Source organism: Gopherus flavomarginatus, unplaced genomic scaffold (assembly GCF_025201925.1).
Source record: "Gopherus flavomarginatus isolate rGopFla2 unplaced genomic scaffold, rGopFla2.mat.asm mat_scaffold_90_arrow_ctg1, whole genome shotgun sequence".
In the NCBI taxonomy this organism is placed as follows: domain Eukaryota; kingdom Metazoa; phylum Chordata; order Testudines; family Testudinidae; genus Gopherus; species Gopherus flavomarginatus.
This window is the reverse complement of record NW_026115176.1, coordinates 119,434-134,949: the sequence shown is the minus strand read 5'-3', so window position 1 is coordinate 134,949 and position 15,516 is coordinate 119,434. Positions and strand designations below refer to the sequence as shown.

Sequence of the window (15,516 nt, the reverse complement as noted above, 5' to 3'; positions counted from 1 at the left end):
AAAAGTATAACTGGGTTCAAAAAAGAATCAGATCAGTTGATGGAAAATGCTGATGAAAAACAAGGCTTACTGTATTTTCAAACTTTTACCACTATTAACCAGTAGTGTGCAGATCATATGGATATCAAGTTGGGGCAGAAAAAATTGTGCAAAAATAGACAGTTGCGGTAAAGCAGCAGATTATGACACTGAGTGCAGCAGCAAGTGCTTAACCACAGTGTTGGCGCATGTCCAAAATCTTAACTATAAAAATGACAAGAGCAAGGAAACCACAGAGATAAGGAGAGTGTGAGAGAGAAAATACTGCCTGAGAATTGCTAGCAAAACTTTCTCCCCAGAGGACCTGCAGACAACTGGCCATCGGAAGCAGGACATTGCCAATTCAGCTTCACCTCTGATTGTATGTAATTGCGATTCATGGTGTTTCTAGCTAACTGCAAATTGGGATTTTTTGTGTTAATAAAAATGTTGTGTGTTTGAACTCTGACCACCCTACTATAGTGAAACTCTTGGAAGGGTAACAAAGAATATGTCTATCAGTGGCTATTAACCAGGATGATTAGGGATGCAACCGCAAGTTCTGAGTGTACCTAAACCTCTGTTTGCCAGAGGCTGGGAATGGATGACAGGGGATGGATCACTTGATAATTGCCTGTTCCGTTCATTCCCTCTGAAGCACCTGGCATTAGCCACTGTCAGCAGACTGGATACTGGGCTAGATGGACCATTGGTCTGACCCAAATAATGTGAATGGCTGTTCAAATGTCCTTATGTCTCACTACACCTGCAACAGGTGTTAGTCTTGGAGGGAGGGGTTAAGAGGGGAAAGACCAGCTCAACTGGGAGCTCAAAGTGGGGTGCAGATCTCCAGCTCTCACCCTATGAGAGAGATCTAGCTGGGAGCAGGAACTGACTATAGATGGGTTCTGGCCACATCCTCCCTGGGAGAGGTGGGAATGACATGGGCAGAGCTGGCCTAAGGGAAAATGGCACCCTAGGTGAACTTATACTTTGGTGTCCCTGGCCCCTGTAGGTGCCGCCCCATCACCTTTGGCCCTTGTGGCCTCCCTGGGCTCCCTACACCCCATCAACTATGGGCCACACTTCATCCCTGCACCAGTGGTTAATTTGTATTGAAAGGGGTACTGAGGCTCAGCCCCAGCACAAATTGAGCCCTAGCTGGGCAGTTGGAGAGCGGCAGCTGATGGCCAGATGCCCAGCTCTGAGGCGACACCGCTGTTGGCGGCGGCAGCAGCAGCAGCAGCAGCAGCAGCACAGAAGTAAGGGTGGCATGGTATATGGTGTATTGCCACCCTTACTTCTGTGCTGCAGCTGCAGCACATGATGCCTGGTGCTTGGTCTGCCACTCAAGTTGGGCTCCACACTGTCACACAGGGGCTGCATCTTGCTGGCAGATGCCAGGGCCATTCCTCAGCATTCCGGCCACTTCTGGCTCACCAGAGGTGCCATTTCAGATTCTGGAGTGGGGGGCAATTTTAACCATGATTCCAGGGGCTACTTAGGCACCTGAAAACTCTAGTGGTGTTTTTGAAGAAAATAACTTAGAAATTAGTTGAATGGGGCACTGTATCCAATTCCTCATATTTTAAATGTATATGTAAGTTTAGAAGAATCAGGAGATAACATAGCAAGATATTCCCAATCCCAAACCTTGAGGTATCAGTTCTGGAGTTTTATCACAGGGATCAGAAACACAAGTTTGATACCTTGTACACTATCTTCAGTAGAGATACATAAAATAAATGAAATCTGCTTAAAATCTGCTTACTTTTTCTAACAGACACACTCTGTGTTACTGTCATTATCTACTCTACATTAGTCACTTGTTTTTTACTCCACTAAGAAGTATTTACTTAATTTTAACATACACAATGTTTTTTTTTCTCTTTTTTAAGAACAGACATTTATTTTTCTAATTATTTTGACATTTATATTTACCAATCACAATCATGTACATGACTCACTAACATTTGACTCCATAGACTCATAGACTCTAGGACTGGAAGGGACCTCGAGAGGTCATCGAGTCCAGTCCCCTGCCCTCATGGCAGGACCAAATACTGTCTAGACCATCCCTGATAGACATTTATCTAACCTACTCTTAAATATCTCCAGAGATGGAGATTCCACAACTTCCCTAGGCAATCTATTCCAGTGTTTAACTACCCTGACAGTTAGGAACTTTTTCCTAATGTCCAACCTAAATCTCCCTTGCTGCAGTTTAAGCCCATTGCTTCTTGTTCTATCATTGGAGGCTAAGGTGAACAAGTTTTCTCCCTCCTCCTGATGACACCCTTTTAGATACCTGAAAACTGCTATCATGTCCCCTCTCAGTCTTCTCTTTTCCAAACTAAACAAACCCAATTCCTTCAGCCTTCCTTCATAGGTCATGTTCTCAAGACCTTTAATCATTCTTGTTGCTCTTCTCTGGACCCTCTCCAATTTCTCCACATCTTTCTTGAAATGCGGTGCCCAGAACTGGACACAATACTCCAGTTGGGGCCTAACCAGCGCAGAGTAAAGCGGAAGAATGACTTCTCGTGTCTTGTTTACAACACACCTGTTAATGCATCCCAGAATCACGTTTGCTTTTTTTGCAACAGTATCACACTGTTGACTCATATTAAGCTTGTGGTCCACTATGACCCCTAGATCTCTTTCTGCCATACTCCTTCCTAGACAGTCTCCTCCCATTCTGTATGTGTGAAACTGATTGTTCCTTCCTAAGTGGAGCACTTTGCATTTATCTTTATTGAACTTCATCCTGTTTACCTCAGACCATTTCTCCAACTTGTCCAGATCATTTTGAATTTTGACCCTGTCCTCCAAAGCAGTTGCAATCCCTCCCAGTTTGGTATCATCTGCAAACTTAATAAGCGTACTTTCTATGCCAACATCTAAATCGTTGATGAAGATATTGAACAGAACCGGTCCCAAAACAGAACCCTGTGGAACCCCACTTGTTATACCTTTCCAGCAGGATTGGGAGCCATTAACAACTACTCTCTGAGTACGGTTATCCAGCCAGTTATGCACCCACCTTATAGTAGCCCCATCTAAACTGTACTTTCCTAGCTTATCTATAAGAATATCATGCGAGACTGTATCAAATGCCTTACTGAAGTCTAGATATATCACATCCACCGCTTCTCCCTTATCCACAAGGCTCGTTATCCTATCAAAGAATGTTATCAGATTAGTTTGACATGATTTGTTCTTTACAAATCCATGCTGGCTATTCCCTATCACCTTACCACCTTCCAAGTGTTTGCAGATGATTTCTTTGATTACCTGCTCCATTATCTTCCCTGGCACAGAAGTTAAACTAACTGGTCTGTAGTTTCCTGGGTTGTTTTTATTTCCCTTTTTATAGATGGGCACTATATTTGCCCCCTTCCAGTCTTCTGGAATCTCCCCCGTCTCCCATGATTTCCCAAAGATAATAGCTAGAGGCTCAGATACCTCTTCTATTAACTCCTTCAGTATTCTAGGATGCATTTCATCAGGCCCTGGTGACTTGCAGGCATCTAACTTTTCTAAGTGATTTTTACTTGCTCTTTGCTTATTTTCTCTTCTAAATCTACCCTCTTCCCGTAAGCATTCACTATACTAGACATTCCTTCAGACTTCTCAGTGAAGACCGAAACAAAGAAGTCATTAAGCATCTCTGCCATTTCCAAGTCTCCCGTTACTGTTACCCCCTCCTCATTGAGCAGTGGGCCTACCCTGTCCTTAGTCTTCCTCTTGCTTCGAATGTATTGATAAAAAGTCTTCTTGTTTCCCTTTATTCCCATAGCTAGTTTGAGTTCATTTTGTGCCTTTGCTTTTCTAATCTTGCCTCTGCATTCCTGTGTTATTTGCCTATATTCATCCTTCGTGATCTGCCCTAGTTTCCATTTTTTATATGACGCCTTTTTATTTTGTAGGTCACGCAAGATCTCAAGGGTAAGCCAAGGTGGTCTTTTGCCACATTTTCTATCTTTCCTAACCATTGGAATAACTTGCTTTTGGGCCCTTAATAGCGTCCCTTTGAAAAACTGCCAACTTTCCTCAGTTGTTTTTCCCCTCAGTCTTAATTCCCATGGGACCTTGCCTATCAGCTCTCTGAGCTTACCAAAATCCGCCTTCCTGAAATCCATTGTCTCTATTCTGCTGTACTCCCTTCTACCCTTACTTAGAATTGCAAATTCTATGATTTCATGATCACTTTCACCCAAGCTTCCTTCTACTTTCAAATTCTCAACAAGTTCCTCCCTATTTGTTAAAATCAAGTCTAGAACAGCTTCCCCCCTAGTAGCTTTTTCAACTTTCTGAAATAAAAAGTTGTCTGCAATGCAGTCCAGGAACTTATTGGATAGTCTGTGCCCCGCGGTGTTATTGTCCCAACATATATCTGGATAGTTGAAGTCCCCCATCACCACCAAATCTTGGGCTTTGGATGATTTTGTTAGTTGTTTGAAAAAAGCCTCATCCACCTCTTCCGCCTGATTAGGTGGCCTGTAGTAGACTCCCAGCACGACATCACCTGTGTTTTTTTACCCCTTTTAGCCTAACCCAGAGACTCTCCACCCTTCCGTCTCCTATGTCCATCTCCACCTCAGTCCAAGTGTGTACATTTTTAATATATAAGGCAACACCTCCTCCCTTTTTCCCCTGTCTATCCTTCCTGAGCAAACTATACCCATCCACACCAACATTCCAGTCCATCATTACTATTACTGTTATACTTGGAACCACATTTATTTTCGTATGAATTTTAACCTATTTTACAGATATAACTAAAAATACAATTTGAAAATAAGCAACCTTAATCTGCACAGTGTTGAAAGTTATGTGTTTAGCTATTTTTTTCTTTTTTCAAACTGGCACTGCTAAGGTGAGTACAAGCAAAAGTTACTTTCTAAAATATAGTTATTTGATTGTACCACTTTAAATAATGAATGACAAAGCACAATAGGGTGATAAAAGTAAAAATGATAATTACTCCATCCAGGACAGGTCAGGCATTTTAGAACTCAGAGAATTAAATTTAAGCATAAGAGAGAAACAAAACTATGATATGCCCAGATCAGTCAAAAAACTAAAATAATAGGATCGTAATCCCTAATGAACTCTGAAAGAATACAATTGAAGGGAATGCATTGCACATTTCATAGAATCACAGAATCATAGGGTTAGAAGGGACCGCTCTCTATACCTACATCCGGGTCATTAATAAAGATGTTAAACGACACAGGACCCAGAACAGATCCCTGTCGAACCTCACTTGAGTCCTCCCTCCAGTCTGACAAAATTCCATTAATAATTACTCTTTGTTTGTGGTGGTTTAACCAATTATGTGTCCACTTAATGGTAGGTCCACCAAGCCCACGTCTCTCGCTTACTTATCTATGCCAAAATCCTTGCTGAAGTCCAGGTATATTATATCCACTGCATTCCCCCTATCCACCAAATCAGTTACCCTGTCAAAGAGGGAAATCAAGCTGATTTGGCATGACTGGTTCCTGGTAAATCCATGCTGGTTGCTAGCACTCACCCCTTCATCCTCCAGGTATCCACAAATTGAATGTTTTATATGTTGCTCTAGGAACATCCCAGGTACTGAGGTCAGTGTGACTGGTCTCTATTCCCTAGCTTCTCCTTTTCCCCCTTTTTTAAAGTTGGGCACTATGTTAGCCCTTCTGCAGTCTTCTGGGAACTTTCCTTCCATCCATGAGTTTGTAAATATTTTTTGCCAGTGACTCTGAGATTTCTTCAGCTAATTCCTTTAGAATAGTATCCAGCCCCTGTGATTTGAATTCATTGTTTTTATTTTTTTGCAATATAGATGTATCCCCGGAGTCCTTTAAACGTATCAGCCTGTGATGAGTGTGGGGACGATCTGTATAATTTTTAATCTGTATCTTAAAAGGTGGCTTATGTATTCGATTTCTGTGAGGCTATCAGAGGGCAGCAGACGGTTACAGCACACTCATCCATAGGGAGACACAATAATGAATGACAAGTCATTACGGGCAAATGGGTCTAATTAACCAAAAAAGCAAAGTTTTAGATATGGTCTCCCACAGTATTCTTGCCAGCAAGTTAAAGAAGTATGGGTTGGATGAATGGACCATAAGATGGATAGAAAGCTGGCTAAATTGTCAGGCTCAATGGGTAATGATCAACGACTCAGTGTCTAGTTGGCAGCTGGTATCAAGTGAAGTGCCCCAGGGGTCGGTCCTGGGGCCAGTTTTATTCAACATCTTTATTAATGAACTGGATGATGGGATGAATTGCACCCTCTGCAAGTTCGCCGATGACACTAAACTGAGGGGAGAGGTAGATATGCTGGTGGGTAGGGATACGATCCAGAGTGACCTAAACAAATGAACAAGAAGCAATCATCTCCATTTGCAGTGGGAGAATTCTAGGTTGGGTATTAGGAAACACTATTTTACTAGGAGGATGGTGAAGCACTGGAATGGGTTACCTAGGGTGGTGGTGAAATGTCCATCCTTAGAGGTTTTTAAGGCCCAGCTTGACAAAGCCCTGGCTGGGATGATTTAGTTGGTGTTGGTCCTGCATTGAGCAAGGGGTTGAACTAGATGACCTCCTGAGATCTCCTCCAACCCTAATATTCTATGATCCTATAAACAACTGTCAGAGAGGTTTCCTTACAAAATCTCCACAGCCAAAGAGAGAAGGAACAAAGAATGTTATTAAACTAAAGATCTTAGTATTTTATATTTTAAATGCATAGTGTTTTCTCTTTCTTATTCTGTATCTTTGATAAACGGTTCCAACAATTTTTAATGGTCTGTTTGCCATGGAACTAACCAAGCTGAGGTCTCTGTACTCAAAACTCATACCATGTTTAGCTATTTAGTGTCATGCAGCAACAGGATCATGTGAACACCTTTTACTCTCTTGTTCCATTTATTCCAAACAACATTTGTTTCTGTACCATCCTCTTAAGTGTGTCTAACTTAGCGTGTCCCACCACACCTGCAGGGTGATCAGTGATTCCTGTACACAGGGTAGTGTACCTACTCTTGCACCAGGAGGGGAAGAATTGCGCAAGATTCCACCCCAAAACAGGGAAGGGCAAGGGGCCCAACATAGGAGAAATGTGCTTTTGAAGGGTGACAAATGTCACTGCCTTGTTGTGGCCTCTCTTCGTCTTGGAAGAAGCCTCACATGAGCCACCTCCCACTATCCATGCTAGTTTCCTGCTCTCCTCGTTTCAAACATGTCCCATGCCATTCACCTGATGTGTAACTTTCTGCAGTACCGTGAGCTGGGTAGAGGGAGGTAATTCTGTGTGGCAGAGGATTTAGATACTTCAGAATGAGGAACAAACCTACAACATTTCAAAATATTCCAAGGGAGAGAATGGAGTCTAGCTCAGGAGCAGTCTGCGGGGAGGGCTGCCCAAGACCTGCCTACTCTCAGAATCCCGGACCCCCTGCTCCCAGGGGAATCTGCATGGTAGGGTGCCAAGAACCTAGGCCACTGAAGAATGGTGAGCCAGGACTTCCAGGCTGTCACCTCCTGGTTTTCCAACCAGGCAGGATGCCTGTGGAGCCAGGACTGTGAAAGGCTGGCCGCACAGGTGCCAAATGCTAGGTTGCTACACCACTTTCTGAAATTAGGCCTGGCTGCCACTTTGTCTGTACAGAAGGATGGCCAAATCAAATTTCAGTGGCATTGCACCCATACCACCAGAACAGCTGTACTGATTTATTACAGAACCATTGCTTAAAAGTAGTTGGGACATGACCCTTCCCCAACGACCCTGCGGACTATGCAACATTGAGCAAATGCAAAAACTTTTTTGGAGGGATCACCCTCCCCATTCCCCCCGGTTGGCACACTGGCTCAAATCCCAGATGTAGACCTCACTGAGATTCATAAATCTGCTCAGCACCTATATTTTTGTAGCAGAAGTTTCCTTAGTGCATATATTTCTGCCTCTGGGCATGTGCACAGTTAATTCACTCTGGGTATCAGATGCATATGCCCCAGAGTGATGCAAAACCCAGCGGAAGACAGGTGTTCCTCTGCTTAACTCACTTGAAGGGGAAAATCCAGCAGGTGCACTCTGAGCTTGCCCAACACCACACAAAATATCTCCTAGGGGTAGGAACTCAACTGCTTCCCTCCTCACTTTTAGTCCAGTGGTTCAGGGAATCACCTGGGATGTGAGAGAGCCCTGTTTAAGTGCCTGCTCCGCCTGAGGGAGAAGGGATTTGCACAGGGCTTTGCTACCTCTTGTCCTAACCACTATAGCACGGGTTGATCTAGGAAATCCTCAGTCTCACCTGTTGAAGCTGTTTTACTTTGGATAATTAAAGCAGGTGAGGGGGAAGTAGAGTGAGAGAGAATAACTCTATAGCCCGGTGGCTTGAAAGCGTACCCCTTGCTTTCCTGACAAAGTATTCATCCAGAGTGGAACCATTTTAGGCAGGGACCCCCTGCTTCATAATGTCCCATAGCTCAGCAGTTATGGCACTCACCTGAGAGATGCAGATCCCTTCTTCTCCTCTGGCAGATGGGGCACTCCTACATCTGAGGTGAGTACCCTAGCTGTGGGGCCAACAAGTATGAGTGAGGCTCATCTCCTCCCCACTTCAACAGCTAGCATGAAATGCCTTAGGCAGTGGACTCCAGGCAAGGGCTCACAGCCGACAATCTTAAGCTGAAGTGGGCACCGAACTCCTCAGCTTAAGGGGGACAGTGTTTCAGACATGCTATCCTATTGGCTATCTTAATGGGCTGGCTTTTGTGGATCCCATTCTGAGGCCTCTCACTCTCCCCATTCAGGCTTTGTGAATCCCAGTGATTTGTCAGGTGCCTAAAATTGAGGTGTGGTGATGCTCTGTCTCAAGATGACTATATCCCTTTGTCAATCTAGCTCCAGGAGCCTCAAGGCCCAGCTCATTCAGCACCATGTTGAGGAGGTGGGTTGGCAAGCTGGCAGGAAACCAGGAAGTTCTAAAAGTTGTGGGCTTTCCCCACATGTGTTTATTTTGACAACAGTAGCAAACTTCAGCAAAACACATCTCTCATCAGAATTTTAACAACCAGCTCTAGCAGTTCCCCATGCACTGTGGATACCATTGCTTGCTCATTATGACTTGCAGTCTTGTATCGTTGCGTTAATAACACTACAAGAGCTACCTGATAGATAATGGACTGGCCCAACCGCTACTCAGCATGATATATACTGTGACTCAGCATCTACTCGGGGCTAGAGGGGAACATTCACAAGTGCATCCTCAATTCTGTTAACCACAACCTTGCAACCGTACTGTCTCCAGCTGGCAGACACTGATGAATCTGAGAGTCTGCTTTTCCAACGGCAGCTTTTGAAACGCATCTTAAACACAACAACTGTTTCCATGTTTGATTATAACTAACTGTATCAGAAGGGCAGGTTGGGGAACATTTGGTTGTAGCAGGAAAGAAATGTTATTTCTAGGTTTTGCCTTTATTTTTTTTTAAATCTGAACCTGATACACCAACCATATTCCCTCTCTTCTTCTTTATATTTGAAATGTGGAACCTCTGAACCACCAAGCTCCATGTTAGCTTACTTTCTTTTACATTTCTAAGCTGATATTCTGTAGGATTTGGGCTCCTAACTCCCTTAGACTCCTTTGCAATTTCCACTCGATATCCCAATGGGGCTATACTAAATGTTCCTTTTCTCTGAAACAGATACAGAAAGAAGAAAAAAACTATTAGAGGTGACTTGCTCCTCCCATCTGTGCGCTCCCTGAAGAGTCCATTTGCCACTGAAGAAAGAATTCCACATCACCAGGAGCTCTAAGGGGAAACCTGGGAGAAGCTATGGAGAGATCTCAACTGAAACAGGTAATTTATTTGTCATACAGAAACTTGTTTTGTTTGACCCAGTGTGGATTTCTTCAGTTTAACAGAGTTCATCACAATTTTTGGATTTGTTTTGACCCAGTTTCTCAGAACTTCCAGTGAGACAAAAAAATAAGACATTCATCCAGCTCTACTTCTGACTTTGGCTGAGGTTTCTAGGTACAGCCACCATACACATATAAAGAGTGAATCCTGGGTAACCTCTGAGGGACCTGTGATATCTGCACCCAGACCCTACATCTCCACTCCCTGGCAGCCTTTGGAGAGATGAGATATTTTATTGGCATTTTATTTTTGGCAGGATGATGTACGTGTCCGGCTTTCCCATGAGCTCTCAGAGGGTGAGAAAGAAGCCACTGGGAACAGAAAGGCAAAAGTTCTGGAGTGCCTCAAGAGCCTTGGCATTGCCTGTGATGAGGTAGGGGCCTATGCTGCCCATAGTGCTAAGGAGAACAATCTAGCATGTTAGCCACGTGGATGGTGACTGAGATGCCTGGTACAGTGGGAGGAAATGCCTAAAAAATCCTGCCCCATGGGGATAGTCCCCTTGAAATACAACATTCCCAAAGCACCAGAGGGCAACCAATGGACACAGACATACAAACCTTATGACTTTTGACAGGACTCAGACTTGGGGGCCTTCTGTTCTAGAAGTACAAGCTCCCTACCTCTCTGGCTAAAGGAGTAACACCCTTAGAATGCAGTAAGGGACTTGCTGGGGCTAATCTTTAGAGGGCTCCATGAGCACGTGAATTCAGCCAGTGTGTCTGTATATACTGCTGTAATTCTGAAGCCAGACAAAGCCTGCAGCAGAGAACAGAGGGGCAGGGGGTATTAGAGCTGTCATTGTAGTGCACAGTTTGCATTCAAACAGTGGTTCTCAACCCCCAACCCGGATAACACATAGAGAGCTGCATATGTGGCCCACAATGGTAAATAGGTTGAGAAACAATGCCTTAGAGGGATAGAGAATTGAGTGAGTTATTGATACTTGTCTGACTTAGTATTAATATCAGTAATGAATAGTGACTGTGTAACATACTTCCTACATGTACCACAGCCCCATCTGTTTGTTGAACTGCACAGAGGGTAAAAGCCAACTACTGCTACTCATCCCCTGTGGTTACTCTGTTAACTAGCATGGTGGAGAAATGTGAGGAATTTCCCAGGATCGTTGCCCATCATTGAAAAATGATGGTCCTTGGAGGGATGCAAACTCCTGTAGACGTGACATATTTGGGAACATCTCCCCTCTGAGGGCTTTGCAAATGTCAGTCTCAGAGTCTACCGTTGCTTCCTCCTCACAATATTCTTCCTTCAGCACTAGGGAGAGTGACATGAGTTTTTTGGTGCTCAGGGTTCAGTCTCCATTGGTGACTCACTTGTCACTAATCTTGTTAGTGCATTAGTACTACAGCGGGCTCACGTTGCATTCAACGCATTTTAATGAAAAATTGCTATTTTATGAACACAGAAATGTCCATTCTTAACAATAAAATCAGAAACTTTTTGAAATAAAGAGCACCTAAAAATCTACTGGGGAGTAGACAGGTGATGGGGTGATCAGTTTGTGGGGTTTCATGTTTTGAACAGCCCCCACCCCTTAAATTTTTGATGAACAATTTGGTGTCTCCAAAAAAAGAAAGCAAATTTGTATAGGGATACAAATCATTTCTTGAGCAGCTGCATTTCATACGTTATGTTTCAGACACAAAGACTAGTCCTCCTACATTACACACATTTGTTCAGACAAACAAACTCACGCCCGTTAATCATGGAGAGTAAGGGGCATGAACACAGAGCACAGTGCAGAGCACTAGTAAGTTAAAGCCCTATTTCAAGTCCAATGGAAATTAAAGAGAGTTAGCCACCTAAATTGCCTAGGTGCTTTTGAAATGCCCTCTAGGCCCTTGCCTGCATCTCTTTGAAAATTCTGGTCCTGGTCTGTATGTTGGTGCATAGGATTTTAAGCAAAAAGGCCCAGAGGTTCAAAGAGCCCTAAGGGATTACTGTGCTGCTACTGTGTGATTATGACTGAAAATGAAGATAAGATGCATTTGCTCTTGGCTCAGGATGAGACTCAGGTCATTGGGCACCCAATAAGGATGCTTCCTAACATCAGGCAAACCAGCCTTGGAACTTGAGGCTTTCTCTCTGAATTTCTTGAATGGACCTGTACCAAGAGCTGTATAACAGAGATCACTCATCATTCCTAGTTCATTTATCATTTCCTCTTTTCTCTCCGCCAGGATAACATGCCCAATATTGCTGTCCTAGGATCAGGTGGAGGTCTGCGGGCCATGATAGCCCTTCTGGGAACCTTGGTGGAGCTGAAGAATCAGGGCCTGTTGGACGCTGTCATGTACCTGTGTGGGGTATCGGGTTCCACCTGGTAGGTGCATGTCACTAGAAGGGAAAATATTCCAATTTTTCCCAGCTCGTGGTCACTGGGGCATTCTTATTATCAATTAGGTACATTTTGAAGGCATTATGAGTGAGATTTTAAGAAGCACCTAGGTGTATGCCTGCACTGCAATCAGGGGGCATGATGTAACAAGCATAGACATACCTGAGCTAGCTTTAACCTTGCTAGCTTGGGAACCAATAGCAGTGAAGCTCTGGTGCTACAACACGGGCTGTACCAGCCTGCTTTGAACCCTGAGTACGTACCCACGCATCTCACCCACATGACATCCATGCTGCTGCAGCTTCACTGCAGTGGCACTTGAGCTAGCTTGATCAAAGCTAGCAAAGGTCTGTCTACCCATGCTGCTGTCACACCTCTGAGTGCAGCGCAGACACACCCTCAATGACTCACCCTTTGATTTGCAATGGGATTTGTGTTCGTAAGTCACTTTTGGAAATCCCACTTTTAAGTAGGCAGGAAATGGGTGAGAAATGAAACAGAGGTAAAGTGACACACGCAAGGTCACACAGCAGGTCAGCGGCAGAGCTGGGGCTAGAACGCAGGTGTCTTGATCCTTAACCCAGTGCCTGCTCACTGGGCATCTGCCTCCTGGCCAGGCATGAAGATCTGATCCTAGGGACTCAAGGTGCTGGATGACATGGTTAGAAGATGCAGGGACATTCTGGGCAGACTCAAGAGCTGGAGAAGCTCAGTGGAGACTAGAGAAGCAATGTTTACAGCAACCAAGGTGACAGAGGATAGGCTTCCAGCAGTGGGGACAGTGAGAAAAGAGCAATCTGTGTGTGGGGAGGGTATTAAGGGTTTGGGGTTCATTGAGGTTTACCAAGAGACGGGGAATACACAGAGGAAAGGACAGGGAAGAGTGAAACAGATCTCCTGCATTGGGGCTTGGGAGGAAGGAAGAAGAGTGGAGTTGACCATGGACGATGAGATGGGAAAGAAAAATCTTCTGACACTTCTAGCTGATCAACCAGGGCCAGAATCAGTTTCTATGCCTGCTGTGTAGCACCTTGTTCTGAGAGTCACCCCATCGAGGTAAGTGAGGGGGGCAGAAAATGGGACAGATGAGTGAGGGTGGCCTAGTGAAATGGGCAGTGTGTGTGTGTGTGTGTGTGTTACCATTGTCCTTTTCTGGCTGAGATCTTAATTGCTTCTCTCCATGTCATACACTCTGTAGTGCCATGTAGTTTCCCTATTGGCTCAAGAACGGCCCTGGGATCTCATTATACCTATTATGGCCGGATTAGTGCACTCACCACTGCTCTCTGTTAGGTCAAATCAGATTTGCTTAGCTGGATCACAGGTTCTGGAGAAGCAGATAATGGAGTTTCTCCATAGCTCAGAGTGGCAGGGATCTTGGCTTTCAGCAGACAATCTTAGCTCTATCCCTGTTATTGCCATAAAGTTCCCAGTGGACATGGTGACAGACAGCCGTGGATGAAGTTCTTGTTAAGTCACAGATTTGTTACAACGCCAGGATGATAATTAGAATACCTGGCATGAAAAATAAAAGGTGTGAAGATTAAAAGGGGGAGGGGGAACTCTCCATCCTATTCCCTCAGTCTCAGCCATATCTGTTCTGGTTCATTGAAAGGTGCATGTCTTTCCTCTACCAAGAGAAGGACTGGACAGAGAAAGTGCAGGTCTTGGAAGCACGCCTGTGTGATACACTTTCCAAACCTCCATGTCATATTCAAGAGGAATTTACTATTGCGACACAGGCGGCTGAAGATGAACTCTTCTCTCTGACTGATGTCTGGGCTTCTTTCTTTGTCTATCCTGCATTGAAGCTGGTGAGTTGCTGTGTAAATCCAGAGTGGTTCCAGTGAAAAAAATCACTGGATTTACTTAATATATTCCTTTGTTTTTGTTTCTCTCTCTCTCTCTCTCACACACACACACACTCTCTCCGAGTACTTGGGATTCAGGAGCAAAAGAGTGGAAGCATATTAACTCCTGCTAATATTTTAAAGAATGAGGAGTACTTGTGGCACCTTAGAAACTAACAAATGTATTTGGGCATACGCTTTTGTGGGCTAAAACCCACTTCATTGGATGCATGCAGTGGAAAATACGGTAGGAAGATGTACATACACAGAGAACATGAAAAAATGGGTGTTGCCATACCAACTATAATAAGACTAATCAATTAAGGTGGGCCATTATCAGTAGGAGAAAAAAAAACTTTTGTAGTGATAATCAGAATGGCCCATTTCCAACAGTTGACAAGAAGGTGTGAGTAACAGTAGGGGAAAAATTAGCATAGGAAAATGATTTTTACTTTGTGTAATGACCCATCCTCTTCCAGCCTTTAATCAAGTCTAATTTAATGGTGTCCAGTTTGCAAATTAATTCAAATTATTCAGTTATTCAGCTTATCAGAATCTGAAGAATACCCAGAAGTCACCTACTGCAGGACAAACCCAGCAAAGAAAGTAACAGAAGGCCACAAGCCATCACCTTCAGGCCCCAACTAAACCTCTCTAGCACATCATCAAGGATCTACAACCTATCCTGAAGGATGATCCCTCACTCTCACAGATCTTGGGAGACAGACCTGTCCTCACTTACAGACAGCCCCCAATCCTGAAGAAAATACTTACCAGCAACAACACACCACACAACAAAAACACTAACCCAGGAACTATCCTTGCAACAAAGTCTGTTGCCATCTCTGTCCACATATCTATTCAAGGGACCATTATAGGATCTAATCACATCAGCCACACTATCAGAGGCTTGTTCACCTGCACATCTACCACTGTGATATATGCCATGATATGCCAGCAATGCCCCTCTGCCATGTACACTGGCCAAACCAGACAGTCTCTACACAAAAGAATAAATGGACACAAATCTGGTGTCAATTATAATAATATATAACATTCAAAAACCAGTCAGAGAACACTTCAACCTCCCTGGTCACTCAATTACAACATAAAAGTTGCAATTCTCCAAGGGAAAAAAAAAACAACCTCCAAACAGAAACTGCAGAATTGTAGCATTTTTCCATGTTCTCTTTGTATATATATCTTCCTACTGTATTTTCCACTGAATGCATCCAGTGAAGTGGGTTTTAGCCTGTCAAGGTTCCTTCCCCACTCTGAACTTTAGGGTAAGATGTGGGGGACCTGCATGAGAAGCTGTACGCCTCAATTAACAGCTTAGATCTGGTCTGGCTGCCAGCACTC

The 15,516-nt window shown here is 44.0% G+C and overlaps 1 pseudogene; it reads left to right on the top strand.

The window, feature by feature from the left end:
- The first annotated feature begins 302 nt into the window (after positions 1-302).
- LOC127042683 (cytosolic phospholipase A2 gamma-like) overlaps positions 303-15,516 on the top strand; it is a 46,541-nt pseudogene continuing 31,327 nt past the window's right edge.